The 17,544-nt window shown below is 39.3% G+C and overlaps 1 pseudogene; it reads right to left on the bottom strand.

Moving 5' to 3' along the window:
* Positions 1-835: 835 nt before the first annotated feature.
* Positions 836-16,643, bottom strand: LOC139458124 (piggyBac transposable element-derived protein 4-like; annotated as a pseudogene).
* Positions 16,644-17,544: the final 901 nt, after the last annotated feature.

The following is a 17,544-nucleotide window of genomic DNA, read 5'->3' as shown; positions in this document are numbered from 1 at the left end:
CTATAAGTACTATACTATACAATATCATATTAAATAGTACTACACTGTACCACTCTGCAAGCTGCTATATTATAGTGTACAGAACTATCTATGCTATAAGTACTATACTATACAATACCATATTAAATAGTACTACAATGTACCACTCTGCAAGCTGATATATTATAGTGTACAGAACTATACTATGCTATAAGTACTATACTATACAATACCATATTAAATAGTACTACAATGTACCACTCTGCAAGCTGATATATTATAGTGTACAGAACTATACTATGCTATAAGTACTATACTATACAATTCCATATTAAATAGTACTACAATGTACCACTCTGCAAGATGCTATATTATAGTGTACAGAACTATACTATGCTATAAGTACTATACTATACAATACCATATTAAATAGTACCACGCTGTACCACTCTGCAAGATGCTATACTATAGTGTAGAGAACTATACTATGCTATAAGTACTATACTATACAATACCACATTAAATAGTACTACAATGTACCACTCTGCAAGATGCTATACTATAGTGTACAGAACTATACTATGCTATAAGTACTATACTATACAATACCTTATTAAATAGTACAAAATTGTACCACTCTGCAAGATGCTATACTATAGTGTACAGAACTATACTATGCTCATGCTTAGCATACTGTATGACACATTAATTATTCACGAAGTGTTATCCCAAATACAACTTTTGTTAGATTGTAATGACGTTATACCGAGAGAATCCGCTCTTTTCTCTCTCCCTGTCTCTGTCTCTCTGTGTCGTGTAATAAAACCGAGAAGATTGTCCTGGAATCTTTATGCATTCACCTCTATAATGAGAACACAACAGAGATCACATCATTTCAAAGGATTCAACAGGAGTAATTAACATTCAGTTGTTTCCACTATTTACTGAATACTATCACTTTCAAACTTCTTGGGGAAAATGTCACTGAAAGAACTCCTGGTTGAAGGCACGCTAATGAAGTTTGATGAGGGGAGACAACTCTTTCACGACTGACTCAACTGAAGCAACGCCTCTCCACCACAAGTGCTTCTCAGTGGGAGAGATAATGCTCTATGAAACAACTTCAGTTGTAATCTTCAGTAGAGGTCATGTGGTAATAAAAAACTTTGACGTAAATTTATGTAAAGAATAAACTCCGAAGACGCGTCGTCCATGTCGTCCTTGTCGTCCATGTCTTCCTTGCCGTCTATGTCGTTCATGTCGTACCTTGTCGCCCTTGTCGTCCATGTCGTCCAAGTCGTCCTTGTCGTCCATATCGTTCATGTCGTCCATGTCGTCGTTGTCGTCCATGTCGTCCATGTCTTCCTTGCCGTCCATGTCGTTCATGACGTCCTTGTCGTCCATGTCGTTCATGTCGTCCATGCCGTCCTTGTCGTTCATGTCGTCCATGTCGTTCATGTCGTTCTCGTCGTCCATGTCCATGTCATTCATGTCCATATCGTCCTTGTCGTTCATGTCGTCCTTGTCGTCCTTTTCGTCCACGTCGTCCTTATCGTCCATGTCGTTCATGTCGTCCACTTGAGTGCACCAAGGTGAACAATTCTTTCGTGTGCATGACGTGAAGGAGCAATGACGGGTGACTTTACATAGAGAAAGGTAATATTTGGCAGTGCTTAGGTCAGTATACATTATCACGATTTGCAATGTAACTGTGATTAAACGCTCCGTTATTTTCCAGGGATGAATAAATTATTAACAGTACATGCCTAAATTATCTCAACATAATTTCCAGATAAAGTTGAGAATGCCGAAACGATATGTTCTGCCTGACTCTCAGGTGCAAATGTAGTAGGAGAAACGTGTTCCACCAATGGGGATTGAACCTGCATTGCAGTCACCCGAGCAGAAATACCATCAAATCTCCCATCTAGACTTCAGACACAGCCGCAGACTTGATACCTTATTTGTTAGCAAAAAATATGTTGTGTATAAGTTGGTTGGCTGGTTAGTTTTTCAACGCCGCACTCAGCAATATTCCAGCTATATGACGGCGGTCTGTAAATAATCGAGTCTGGACCAGACAATCCAGTGATTAATATCATTAGCATCGATCCACGCAATTGGGATCGATGACATGCATCAACCAAGTCAGGAGCCTGACCGCCCGATCCCGTTAGTCGCCTTTTACGACAAGCATAGTCACCTTTTACGGCAAGCATGGGTTGCTGAAGACCTATTCTACCCCGGAATCTTCACGGGTTGTGTAAGTGAAACTGTAGACTAGCATTCTGAATTTTAGTATACACGATTTTCTGGAAAATGGAAATTTGCTTCATGAGGAGCTGGATTTCGGCAGGAGTGCTCTGTTCATACTATGTCATCAGGCTGCTCAGAACGGGAAAGAAAACCTTATTTCATTGCTTCATTGCTTCATTAGGGTGAACATACTTGATGCTTCCCACAGGACAGGATACATCGCGTTTTAATTCTAAATAGTCAAATAGAGAGAGAGTTTCCGAGGGGCGCAACTATGAACAGCGAATTGCGGCGCCTTAGACGACTTGGGCCCCGCGCACCCGGTTAGATGCAGATTACAGATATTGCTCATAATGCTTCACTGGTTTAGAACATACAAAACGTAACTTAAAATCGTACAATAATATGACAAGATACAAAACACTATCAACAAAGGCAAATGGCTCGAAAATTTCGCAAAATGATTATGCACATGTAGATGTAGCATAGAGTGAGAAAGGGGGCACGCGTAGTCCAGTTGTCTAAGGCGCAGCGATTCGCTGTTCAGAGTTGCGTTCCTTGGGCACGCCAGAAACCTATGATTGTGGGTTCGAATCCCGGTTCGCCCCGATTCTGATTCTAGGTTTGTCAGCACCATACCCGTGCTCGTGGTTTTCACCGAAGTGGTAAACGTCTGAGACCTGCATCACTTCTGGCGTTCCTCCCACATTAGGTTGACACGCCGTGATATAACTGGAATACTGTTAAAAGCGGCGTTAAACCCAACTTACTCACTACAGTGAGAAATATATGTCACACTTATAATAACCAACACGGGTCTGAACCACGTGGTCTCACAGGGAGGTATTGGTCTCACCGCCATCTGACAGCCAGTATATTAAACCTACAGTATATTCAACATACCAGTTAATACAATAAGTACGTAACTCCATAGTCAGAGTGAGTGAGTGAGTTGGGTTTAACGCCGCTTTTAACAGTATTCCAGTTATATCAGCTTAAAGTGGGAAGAAAGCCCGAAGCGATGTAGGTCTCAGACGTTTACCACTTCGGTGAAACCCACGAGGACGGGTATGGTGCTGACAAACCTAGTAACATAATCGGGGGGAACCGGGATTCGAACCCAGAATAACAGCTTTCTGGCGTGCCCAAGGGACGCAACTCTGCACACTGGGTCACCCGTGCCCCCTCCATAGTCAGAACTGCGAAACTGTCAACTTTTATTCGACATACAACGTTACTACACTCATGAAATTTCACACTTATGTTATTACAAAGTTCATGAATGATTAACATAAACTACTAATAAATAGTGTAAAATAACATAATTATTTTTATTAATTTTATATACTTTTGTATAACACAAATAATCTAAAACCAAATCTAATCGGACGGTGTTGTAACAATATCGTTAAAACTGAAGTTAGTTTTTTAGACAGTGGTGTAACTACCACATAGTCAAAAAAAAATGTCCTACACATATAGTTCAATGTCAGTAATTGGCTTTCGCGGCAATCCACAGGCCCGCCCGCAAGAGTAACTGCCCTTTATCGAAGGGAAGCTACTCTCCCCGATTGATGTCGCTGATCTTGCACTGCTTTCTACAGACTGGGCTCCTGTCTACCTAAATTCTGAATGCGCTAAGCTTGCGTCGCGTATCAATAGTGGAACCAGTTCATACCTTCAATCATCGAACGGGAACCAGTCTATAACCGTGACGTTTGTTTGGAGTCTGCCTGGCGTTACAAAATGTCGACAGTTGTACACAAGGCGACAAAAGGCAACAAGGTAAACTAGTGACAATTATCCCAGTAATTTGTTCGTGCTTGCTGGCTTTTTGTTTCAGAATACACCTACGCATGGATTAAAATACCAAACATCTCAAATTACAACTTGAACAACTCATTTTAATGCAGAAAATTTGTGTCGGAAAGAAATTACAATCTATGTAAATTATGTGCAATTTCAATCCAAATATAAATTCATGATCGGCATGACTCAAGGCGTCGCTCTTTTTATTTTATCGCATTCAGCACGTAAGGATTCACGTGCAGCCACTCTGATTTCTCGGTGTGCTTGCACGTGATCAAATGACGATGTCTCATTGGACAAGAGTTGGGCAGACGTCTTTCGTTCCAGAGGAGACAGCAGAACCCAGCGTTCTTGTTTAAATATTTCTGTTGAATGTCAGATATGCGCAACGCAGATACTTTCGAACAAATATTCTCGTGTATATTAATTGATCTAGAAATATTTAAGCAATGGCACAGGGGTCTGGTGGAATCATCGCTCTGACAAACCGAGAAAAATATGCTCCTGCCAATGTGACGACCGAGGGAGGATTCAAAAATGCAGACGATCGTTAACTTCAGCCGTGACAAGGTATTTACTAAATTAAGTAATTTTATTACCTCATTGTGATATGAGGGTGTAGAGCACCTGTTAATCTGATATGTTCAGGAGTCCGGATACAAACGGGATTCCACGTCATCTGATGTCACAAATTTGAACACCGTTTCCATTCGTGACCAACTCGTGTTATTCCGGGACAAGCCGAATAGCGACTCGTGCCCCTATCATGGCCATTTTTGCGACCCGGTTCCGTCTTTGCGCAAACGGGCATACCTAAAACAATTGTCAACTCGTTGCGTAATGGTTCACATTTATTTCCCCATATATTATATATATTTCAGATGCAATTTAAATCACATCTGGACATGCGGATTTATACAGTATGATTGAACACATTTAACTGTGTCTTGGGTATATTTCAGATGCAAGACATATGTAAAATCAAAAATTATTTCTGAGGGATTCTTTGACGAAGAACTTGAAATCATACGCACATTCTGATCGGTTTGTCGTATTTTCGCACATAACATTCATCGATAGGGGGACGAGTCTTCTTTCAGGTTACGGAAAGGGACGAGTGGTGACGAATGCACCATTTCATCAGCTGCCGCGTGCACAGGCCCCTGAAGCAGGATAGTGATATAACTGAAACACTGGACCCATATATATATATTTATATATATATTATATATATTATATATATGGGTCAAGTGTTTCAGTTATATCACTATCCTGCTTCAGGGGCCTGTGGCCGCGTGACACAGTTTGAAAACAAATCGGGAATGTTAATTACTAAATCTAAATTCTTCACCTGCAGAGTTTAATTTGATATTGTAATGTAAACAAAATATATTATTAGTATCTGTGGCTAGGGCTGTCTATAAAGATCATAGAGATTGATAATCGTAAACTGAACTTCGATCAATTATCGTTGATAAATATTGGAGAAGTAACTTTCAACAAATACTCAAAGGAAATCCCGAGAAAGTAAACATATTTCACCCCACTGGTGAGTGGTGGCACATTTATGCATGGATTACTTTGTGTACATTTGAGTATATGTAAATGTTACAAAAACAGTTACTTTCCATCTTCAGCAATTAACATTATTGACAATAATTAGAGAATCTGTTTTGGTAAATCTAAACTTTATTTCATCAAGATAGTATATGTCATATGATATTGATGACACAATTGTAAACCCTCTAGCAGTTATAGACAACATAGGCTGTAGGCAACACATGCTGTAGGCAAAATAGGCTGTAGGCAACATAGGCTGTAGGCAACACAGGCTGTAGGCAACACATGCTGTAGGCAACATAGGCTGTAGGCAACATAGGCTGTAGGCAACACAGGTTGTAGGCAACACAGGATGAAGGCAACATAGGCTGTAGGCAACACATGATGTAGGCAACACATGCTGTAGGCAACACATGCTGTAGGCAACATAGGCTGTAGGCAACACATACTGTAGGCAACATAGGCTGTAGGCTTAATTCTCATGGTGCCTGGATGTCAGTCAGCCTGCAAACCGCTCAGTGCCGCACTGTGCTGACGTCGTGGTTACAAAAATGTATACATTGTTTAAAACAAAGTGTAGACAACATGGGCAGAAGGCAACATAGGCTGTAGGCAACATAGGCTGTAGGCAACACAGGCTGAAGGCAACATAGGTTGTAGGCAACATAGGCTGTAGGCAACACAGGCTGAAGGCAACATAGGCTGTAGGCAAAATAGGTTGTTTTCAACATAGGCTGTAGGCAACATAGGTTGTAGGCAACATAGGCTGTAGGCAACACAGTTTGTAGGCAACACAGGCTGTAGGCAACATAGGTTGTAGACAACGTAGGTTGTAGGCAACATAGGTTGTAGACAACGTAGGTTGTAGGCAACATAGGCTTTAGGCAACACAGTTTGTAGGCAACACAGGCTGAAGGCAACATAGGCTGTAGGCAACATAGGTTGCAGGCAACATAGGCTGTAGACGACATAGGTTGTAGACAACATAGGCTGTAGGCAACATAGGTTGTAGACAACGTAGGTTATAGGCAACATGGGTTGTAGACAACATAGGTTGTAGACAACATAGGCTGTAGGCAACATAGGCTGTAGGCAACACTGGCTGTAGGCAACACAGGCTGTAGGCAAAATAGGTTGTTTTCAACATAGGTTGTAGACAACATAGGCTGTAGGCAACATAGGTTGTAGACAACGTAGGTTATAGGCAACATAGGTTGTAAACAACATAGGTTGTAGACGACATAGGTTGTAGACAACAGGCTGTAGACAACATAGGCTGTAGACAACATAGATTGTAGGCAACATAGGGTGAAGGCAATACATGCTGTAGGCAACATATGTTCTCATTATAGGTTGTAGACATCATAGGCTGTAAGCAGCACACGTTGTAGGCAACATAGGCTGAAGGCAACATAGGCTGAAGACAACACATGCTGTAGGCAACGGATGCTGTAGGCAACACATTCTGTAGGCAACATAGGTTGTACTCAACATAGGCTGAAGACAACATAGGCTGAAGACAACATAGGCTGAAGGCAATACATGCTGTAGGCAACATATGTTCTCATTATAGGTTGTAGACAACATAGGCTGTAAGCAACACACGTTGTAGGCAACACATGCTGAAGACAACATAGGCTGTAGGCAACATAGGCTGTAGGCAACACATGCTGTAGGCAACACATTCTGTAGGCAACACAGGTTGTAGGCAACATAGGTTGTAGACAACATAGGCTGAAGGCAACACATGCTGAAGACAACATAGGCTGAAGGCAATACATGCTGTAGGCAACACATGCTGTAGGCAACACATTCTGTAGGCAATGGATGCTGTAGGCAACACAGGTTGTACTCAACATGGGTTGTAGACAACACAGGCTGTAGACAACATAGGCTTAACCCTCATGGTGCCTGGACGTCAGTCAGCCTGCAAACCACTCAGTGCCGCACTGTGCTGACGTTGTGGTTACAAAAACATATACATTGTTTAAAAAGTGTAACAACGTTCTTATTTCTTCACACAAAGTTACGAAATTATACGACATAATAGATCTTTAAATTGCTTTTCGGTGAGTCTAAAAGTTGTTGCAAAATGAGTTTATTGACATTCTTGTGCCATCGTTGAAAGTGTGAGTAGTCCTAATTTCGTGTTTTTCTTACTTTTTGTGAATATTGAAACATCCCCATGACCACATGAACACCGGTACTGTGTCTTTGTCATAAATATATGTTATTTGAAATGAATAACATTTGACAGTGAATACCTTCATGGTTCTAACCATATGACATTTATTTAGATGTGTTCCGAAACAGAGATATGCGCATAAATGATTGGACTTGCAAATAATCGAGAGAAATAATATCAGTTTTCACGACGTCAAAGCAAATTACGGGAAGTTGACATGAACTGTTTCCATGTAAAATGCTTCATTGATTTGGTTTACACAAATGATATTTTGTAGCACCACACCTGAAAGAAATGTGTGTAAAGCCATACAAATTTTAATGTTAATAATCGTCTGTGAAAATTACAAGTCGTTACAATATTTACCGATGTAAAATCTTTTGGTCATGTTTACCTCATACAATCCTCAGCGCACGCTGGTCACGAATACAGATTTAAATACATGATATTTTCTTAAAATATCCAACCTAACGTCACTCAATAACTTGTTATCCGAAGTTTGTTAAAACATAATAGACGGGACAGCGAGTAACACTACACAGACTGCACGTACTATTTCTCGAACTGAAATGGCCGCCACTTTTATGTCAATTTTGACAAACTCGGTATTCGCGACATGTAGGCCTATTGTATGAATGTACCGTACTTATTGGACATTACATGCAATCAATAATAGTAAACATAAAGATATCTGAATAATAATCAGGCGTTTGATTATCCGTCCTGGTTAACTTTTCAACTGATATTCGTTTCAGCATTCAATTCCAAATTTCACTTGCCGATCGCTTGTCAACTTGTACCCGTGTCGAACTCGTGTCTTGCTCTCACATGACATAAACATTTAACGTGATCCCTCATGCAGATGGTTCAATAAAACTACCACTGATTGAGCATCTTAGGGGTAAGTTCTGATATCCCCCACCGGTTATCGTTATGGGTTTGCACATTTGAGTACCGCCGAGACAAAAATGAAATTTGACCAAGACGACATGTGATATCTTGACCATCCTGTCAAATTGTCCGTTTGACTATTTCCTCGCGATAATTCGTGCGACTTGGCACTGCATTCAGCGCAGAAGACCAGTTACACATAGGCGATGTAAATAAACTATGTTGGGAATAATATCCAAAATTTCATTGAGTTTCAGGAAAAAATATGACAATTTTTATCTGATTTAGTAGGTGAGACCGGGGTGCAATTTGTAATATCCAGTCTAGATATCTATATCCCAATCGAAATGGATTAAAAAAGAAATAGACACATCTTCTAATCAATACCTTAATAATGAATCACTGAACAAAATAATTATTTCACAAACATGAAATTAACTGAGACACTGATTTTTTAATTTTTTTAAAAACCTGTCCCAATGCATCCCCAGGTGGATTGTGACATTAAAGACATGGATAGATAGATGTTGTCTGTATGTAACTAGTTATTGTTCAGGACTCTATAACTTCATTACACCTATCCTTTTGTGTAAAAATATGAATGGCAAATTTATACTAGTCCTTTAAATATGATACCTCAACTACTGGGCAGTTTGGCGAGGACTACAGGACGAGAGCCAATTTCTAATGCTCCAAGATATACTAGTTATATACCATGTCAACCAAATCTCTGAAAGAATTTAAAATAATGAAAAACTATTTTCATTAGCATATTTCCTTATTTAGATTTATGTGTTAATTGCTTCTCAAAAGTGATATATTTGTTCATAACTGTACGGTTGGTGGTTGAGCTAGAAATGAAAAACAAAGTATCAAAATGAGTGAAACTAAGTAAATTGGTTTGGTAAAAAAAAGAGAATTATTCTTTTCAAAGGGTTTCATATTTATAGTCATTACCCATGATTTTTTTTTTGCTGAAGATATGAACATAATCATTGACAATGAATAAAACCCATGTCATATCACTTCTGTTCAATGTCCTGACTATTTATATTCCATAGGTCTATGAACAGAATAAATAAAATACAGATCAAACTATGTATGTATGTTTGTTTGTTTAGCCACTTTTGCAATACAATTTAATAACTGAGTAATATGCAGATTTACAAGTAACCTTTCAGGGTCAATCACTCATGCCTGTCTTAACAAATGAAAAATAAAAAAGTCAACTCAACATGTTCAAGAAACATTTATTATTATATTGTATTTACAAATGTCACACCGTGATATAACTGAAAATACTGTTTAAAGCGGTGTTAAATTTATTTCTCTCAGCATGCCTGAAGACAAATGGACAAAAAAGTATTTACAATTAGCACATGATTAGTATTTAGTGTTACAGTACAAGATGAAAGACAAGTAGGGATGCTCCCCAGAAAAAGTTTTTATGATGTAAGTTATAAATAAAATCCATCATAAAAAGATCTACCATAACAGTTTAAATAAAACACAGATTTACTGGACGCTGTGATATGGATAAAACAATTTTCAAAACAGCGATGAAACAGTTTCTAAAAGTATTTCATCTGCAGCTAATGAAGAATAGTCTATTCTTCATTTGGTGCAGATAAACGCAATTGAAGGACTGTATGGTAAACACGGAAGCAGTTGCTGATGCAGAGGCCAACCCCGCAGTCAGGACACCATGTCCTGACTCACGACCGTCTTCTGCATACAGCACACTGCTTCCGTTTCTTCTGAGGCAGAACACCTGGAAAATGTCGTCCGGTCAATTGTAGGGATGGGGCGCTGGACCAAGTTTAGAAGCACTCCTTGAAGTAACTTGATCCCCTACGAGTGAAGCGACAATGGATTCCTGAAAGGGCAAGCGACCAAGTTTTCTCGATTGTAACCAGCAGCGTTGGTACACCACGTTTGCATTGACTGAAAGAAGATAAGAAATATTTTGAGCTATGAGATCCCACAACAACAAAAATTACACAAACAAGATTACTATTAACACATATCACTGTTTACTGTTATAAGTTTAGTTACATGCATTTCGAGTTTAAATATGTTACATGTGTTGGAACATATCCAATTAAACAAAATGTTTATGACTTCATTGAAAGAATTGTTTGACTTTAATAATTTCACTGTACCGGTATTCTTATTCCTCAATGCATACAGTGTTTACTACATACCTGCTGCTGTGAGGAGGACTTGAAAGAGTGCCATCCTCCACAGCTTGCAGGAATGGAGCCTTGGATCGTAGAGCTTGATGAATTGGTCACCAAGATCTACCCCTCCCATGGTATGATTGTACATGTTTACCACAGAAGGGATCTTCAAGGTCCGCCCCTTAGCATTAGGGCAGTCTTCCATACTGAAATTAACCAAACAATATCTCATCACAAGTCACAAATAACATCTGAAAATATTAATTTGATATTAACACAAAACCCTGTCGAAATATACGGTATTACATATTTTTTTATTATGTTTGTTATGATGTAATGCTCTCTAGAATAAATGTCTTTGTTATCCCTGTGGCATATAATGCAGGGGGATATAGTGATCAGCCAGTCTGTCTGTCCGTCCGTAATCATTTCCTTTTCCGGGGCAGAATTCCCAAACCATTCAGTGTTATTTGATCGAAACTTGGCAAATCTATCAGGCACATACTGAAGTGGAGCCTTTTGATATTTTGGGATTTTTCGAGTTTTTATTTTTAAATTTTTTTATGGAATGATGTTGGACATAGACTCAATTGGGGATGGGGTTCGTTTCCGGGGCAGAATTCCCAAACCACTCAGTGTATTTTATCAAAACTTGGCAAATCTATCAGGCACATACTGAAGTGGTGCCTTTTGATATTTTGGGATTTTTCTAATTTTTATTTTTCTAAATTTTTATGGAATGAAGTTGGACATAGACTCAATTGGGGATGGGGTTCGTTTCAGGGGCAGAATTCGAAAACTATTCAGTGTATTTGATCGAAACCTGGCAAAGGTATCAGGCACATACTGAAGTGGTGCCTCTTGATATTTTGGGATTTTTTAAATTTTTATTTTTTAAAATTTTTATGGAATGAAGTTGGACATAGACTCAATTGGGGATGGGGTTCGTTTCCGGGGCAGAATTCGAAAACCATTCAGTGTATTTGATTGAAAATTGGCATTCATATGGATGTGACCATGGTTGATCTTTTGTGGGTAAACAATGTATGCTTCTTAAAGAACATTAAAATGTTGACTCATTACATACAGAATTGCACATTTACTAGTGGTAACTTTACAGACAGCTGCCGGGGGGATATGTCATCTTTCTGATAACTCTTGTTCATTGTGTAAAAATATCTTACCGTGGTGTCCCAAGCGTTGTCAGCCTGGTTACAACCTTCCTGTCGGGCCAGAGCACTGCCAGCAGTGGGCCCTGGACCTTCGATGTCGCTTGTCCTCTCGTCAAGCCCCTCTTTGGTACGTTGAAGGACTTGGGCATCACTTGTCTCCGGACGGCGACAGTACCTGTGCAGAATGTGCCTTTGTCATATAAGGCATGATAAAGGCCAGGACTGCAAAAGTAACTGTCCAGGGTGACGTGATAGACCTTGTTGAGATGAGGCTGCATCAGTTCCATGACCACCCGGTGTTCAACATTCTGTTTCCCGGGTGGTCTGGCACATCCGTGTTTCCTGCCCATGGAGGCCTGGAACTGATGAGTGTAACCAGACTCAAGAAGCAAGAACCCACATCTTCAAACACCACTTGGGGGGCACGGGTGGCCCAGTCGTCTAAGGCGCAGCGATTCGCTGTGCAGAGTTGGGTCCCTTGGGCACGCCAGAAACCTATGATTGTGGGTTCGAATCCCGGTTCGCCCCAATTATGTTTCTAGGTTTGTCAGCACCATACCCGTGCTCGTGGGTTTCACCGAAGTGGTAAACATCTGAGACCTGCATCACTTCGGCTTTCCTCCCACATTAAGCTGACACGCCGTGATATAACTGGAATACTGTTATAAGTGGCGTTAAACCCAACTCACTCACTCACTCACTCACTGAAACCCCATTTGTCTTTCTTCTTGTTGGCCAGGTACTGCTTCAGCTTGTGTCTCCCCTTGAAACCAACGACCCTCTCATTCACACAAACATCTCGGGGCCAGCCTGTAATATATACATACACACATATGTACATTATGCATTTAACAGGTTTCCTCATGAAGAATACATTAAAAAATCCTGATTGATATGAATGTTATCAAAACCAATATGAATGGCTTGATACACATAATGGCCATCTAAGTTCGTTTTTTTTGCCAGAGTGCCAGGTGGCTCCTGAGGTAAAATATCTGGGAGCCAAACCTACATCTTTAGGAGCCAAGGGTATTTTTCAAGGAGCCAAATATTTACAACAAAAAACAGCAAAAGCAAGTTTTTCTCCAGACTTTTAAAATTATGTTGAACTCAAGATTCAGTATCTTGGTGTTAAATTGCTGCAAAAGACAGCTGAAACAATATTGTTCAGATTAAGGGATTAATCTCACTGTACAACACAACACGTTATACCATTACATTACCAAAACTCACTTAAATTTCCAATAATAATGCCACAAATGACAACTGAAACTGGTTAAACCCTCTCAAACACTGACTCCATCAGAAGTGTAAATCTTTCTCAATGCATCTGTACATCCAGCTCATTCACTGTCCAGCACAACACTGGTCATTACAATCACTTGACTGGTTGAAATAAATCTGAGATGTCAACAATTCCAGGATGTTGCTGTATCAGTTGTAAACTCTGTCCTGTTTGATCATTCTTGACCATATGTGCAATACAAGGTATAGCCATAACATGAGGTACATCATGTTTCAGTTTAGGTGCCACTCCCCCTTTCTTCCCATCATAACTGGAGCCCCATCTGAAGTAAAATCCACTTACCTATTTCTGTTTAATTTTCATTGTTTACATAATTGGAAAATCATTTTAAAAAGAATCGTAAATATTTTCTGTTATCACCCATTTCCCGATAACAGCGGCTGTCCGATCAGTAACATGAAGAAATACCCCCGTTTTCGAGGCTTCGTATGAATAACACGTTCGTCGAAGAATGGCATATGTCACATCGCTGGAAAGCTTATTCCTTCCTTCAAAAGATTTTTGTTAAATCGTGTTATTCTGAACGTTTTAAGCAGGAAATTGGGATATATATAAAAAATATGGAACTTCGTGAATGTATTGTGCTAGGTTACGAGCTGTGACAAAGATTTTTCATGCATATATTTTTACATTAAACATCGCGTCCGAGCCGAGAATTCAAGGCGACGAAAGCCAAGATGTCATTTGACTTACATTACACACGATCGCACGAAGAGATGGAAATAATAACTGAGATGTAAGTTTAATTGCTTTTAGATATATTTTTGTTGATTTTATTTATTACTTTGTATAATATATTTAAAGATTTGTTTAAAACGTCTTTATTTTGCTCTTTGACATGTTCGATGTGGACCCATTGTCGAAATGTGTGTCCAAGAATTTTATTTTCAATAACATCGCGGGAAATAGTGAATAATTTTTTAATTTATCGATAAAAAATGATAAATTGAAATGGAATACATATTTCAGACATTGTGAAATGTGATAGATTTAATAAATGAATGATATTACAAGTAGGTCCATAAAAATATATACTATTTTGATGTGATTAAGGCTTGGCTGGTTAACCGGCCTAAAGTGTCTGGGGACTCGATGGTTCTTGGCCGGAAAACTGGCCTACGGTGTTGAAAGAGTTAATTAATTGCTGACGAGATTGATATTTATCATTAGAATATGCCTAATATGGCAAAGGTAGATTATTAATTCCTATTTTCCAAGAGTGCCATCGAGGCAGGAAGATCATGATTTAGACGTGCCATTTTCATTTTAGGCGTGCGATGGCACGCAAAATATGGTTAATTTCGAGCCCTGTATACGATCGCCATGTGCATGGCGACTGGTAGATAAATTTAGGGCGCCAATCATAAAATAAGGTCGGACTTAAACGGTCGCCACTTAGAGGGCTGACATGATGTTTCTTAAGTTCACTTAGATATCTTGGAGTAATACACATAAACTTGCTTACCTTCCCTTAAAACAATACATACCGATAGTTTGATGCGAATGACTTGTTGACAAGTTCAAACATTGGTCTGAACTTGTCGAGGAGCTAATTACCAGGCTGTGTTCGGGGAATTGGCTCCGCATTATCACTTGCATGAATCACGCGGAGCAACAACTGGAAGCGGTTTCTTATCATCACCTATCCGAAGCCTAGTGTCCTTGAAAGTCTGTAAGAAATCATAAGCTTAATGTATGAAATAATCTCTACAAATATTACTGTTATTTTATAAAAAGTAAAATGTTTGAATTTAAAAAAAATAACTAAAATGTAGAGTATAACAAAAAATTCCTGATCTTATAATATATCATTTGATGAAGCCTACTAATGAAAGGAGGAAAAACACAACAGGAAATCTCAATCCTTAGTGGGGGTGGTCGGGTAGCCTAGTGGTTAAAGCGTTCGCTTGTCATGCCGAAGACCCGGGTTCGAAACCCCACATGGGTACAATGTGTGAAGCCCATTTTTGGTGTCCCCCGCGGTGATATTGCTGGAATATTGCTAAAAGTGGCGTAAAACCAAACTCACTCACTCACTCATTCAATGCTCAGTGAAACTGCTATGAAATGCAATGTTACCAATTTGTGACATCATAAACAATGGTATGATATGATATAGCTTAAATGAAATAAAAAAATACATGTCATAAATATATCATTATAAGTAATAATAAATTATAAGTGTTAAATAGCATACCTGTGTGTGAGCCCCTCATTCCAGAAAGAGGAAATCGTTCGTTTCTTCACCAGTCCCATAAGCAGTACCAGGGCCCAGTTCCTCAAAGCGATCTTTGTGCTACGATGATCGTAAGCCTATGTTAAACTATGGGACTTACGATCACCTTAGCGCTAAGATCGCTTTGAAGAACAGGGCCCAGGCCCAGAAATGCCCGTATTTCTGAATTTGCAACTGGCTCCCGTTCTTGGAGTCTTGACTGTGGAGGAAGGGTGTGGTCCCGCAAGCAGCTGTAGGCATACTTGTTTGTTTCGTTGGCCAGTAGGGTGTACAAATCTTCCCCCTCAGGACCTGGACAAGACAACTGACGATCAAAGTACAGGGCTCGAAAAATTTGTTCATCCCTACTTGTCCTGCAGGGCAAGTACTTTTTATTTTGTACTCGTCCTGCCAAATTTTCAAGAGACTAATTACAATTTTATTTACAAGAACAATTAACAGTTTCTCAAACTATAGCTGAGGGGGCCACAGAGAGTTTAGTAGAACCCTCTGGGCTGTGGGTCAGAGGTCTGTTTGATTTTATCTTAAAAGCTACAACTGAAACTACTCATATTTTGTTTTTCATAAAAATTTCATCATTATCAATTAAGTATATCTACAGGATAGTAAAATATTTCCTTGATTATTTTACACCAGAAAAATTGTTTCAATAATTTATACATTTGTCGTGGTAATTCTTGGTTGAATGATCTCTTGTTGCTTGTGATGTATTTTTTGTTGATTCATTGTTAGGTATTTATTAACAACATTTTGAACAGTTTCAACAATATCTTACAATGGAATAGAATTAATACAAAACTGATGACATACATTAAAAGGGCACAAAGTACTGCGCTTTGCACATTAATCTTCAAGTAGGGTACCCTAGTACAACTGGCTAAATAATTTTCTTTTCTTTTTCAAAATTTTTTCATTTGTAATGTCACAAACACAACTCACCGGCATCCAAATTCCACGAAAGGCTCGTCCGGAGTTCACAATCTTCCAGCGATTCCCCTTCCTCCAGGGATGTCTGGGGGTCATCCTCAGTTGACAGACCCCCATAACATGACTCGTATTCGGAATCCATTTTGAAGTTGTCATACCCGCGAAATTGGAGAGGAAGTCGTCTGGTTACGTTTGAAGTAGGGAGAATTTACATTCGATTGTTCCATTGTTTCCTTATTCATAATAAATGTAATACGAAGTTTCATTCCATAGTAGGTACAGTGAAATGCATAGATAAAAACTGTATGAAAAATATATGATATGGTTTTCTGGTGGGACAAATAACACAAACAGACTTACTTCCGGGTTTTCATCGGTATTTTTTTTCCGAGGTGTTTACTGTTTCGTGAGACGGTAGAGAGCTTTCCACTACCGTTGAATGTGATTTTTCAAATGTGGTTTTGGATTGCCTTTTACCGTAGATCAATCTCATGTTATTTGCCATGGATGACACGCACCACCAATGCTTTCGGGACATGTTTTTGTGTACTTCCGAGAATGAGTGAACGATCAGCTGTTTGTTTACGTCACAACATGAGTGGTCGTTCCACGCGCACCTGTCAAGACAAGTTTTCAACAGCGGGAAAAATTGCGATTGTCTGTCAGCAACATGAATCAAAATACATATGGATGCGTGGTCGAACGTATTTTTGGGAAATATTTTCAATAGGCTGAAGGCAACACATGCTGTAGGCAACACAGGTTGTAGGCAACACAGGCTGTAGACAACAGACGTTGTAGTCAACACAGGTTGTAGACAACACAGGTTGTAGACAACATAGGCTGTAGTCGACAAAGGTTTGAGACAATATAGGTTGTAGTCAACATAGGCTGAAGGCAACATAGGTTGTACTCAACATAGGTTGTAGACAACACAGGTTGTAGTCAACACACGTTGTAGTCAACACACGTTGTAGTCAACACAGGTTGTAGACAACATAAGTTGTAGTCAACACAGATTGTAGACAACACAGGTTGTAGTC

Source organism: Haliotis cracherodii, unplaced genomic scaffold, assembly GCF_022045235.1.
Source record: "Haliotis cracherodii isolate W230 unplaced genomic scaffold, xgHalCrac1.p SCAF_12, whole genome shotgun sequence".
Classification (NCBI taxonomy): Eukaryota; Metazoa; Mollusca; class Gastropoda; order Lepetellida; family Haliotidae; genus Haliotis; species Haliotis cracherodii.
This window is presented reverse-complemented; position numbering and strand designations above follow the sequence as displayed.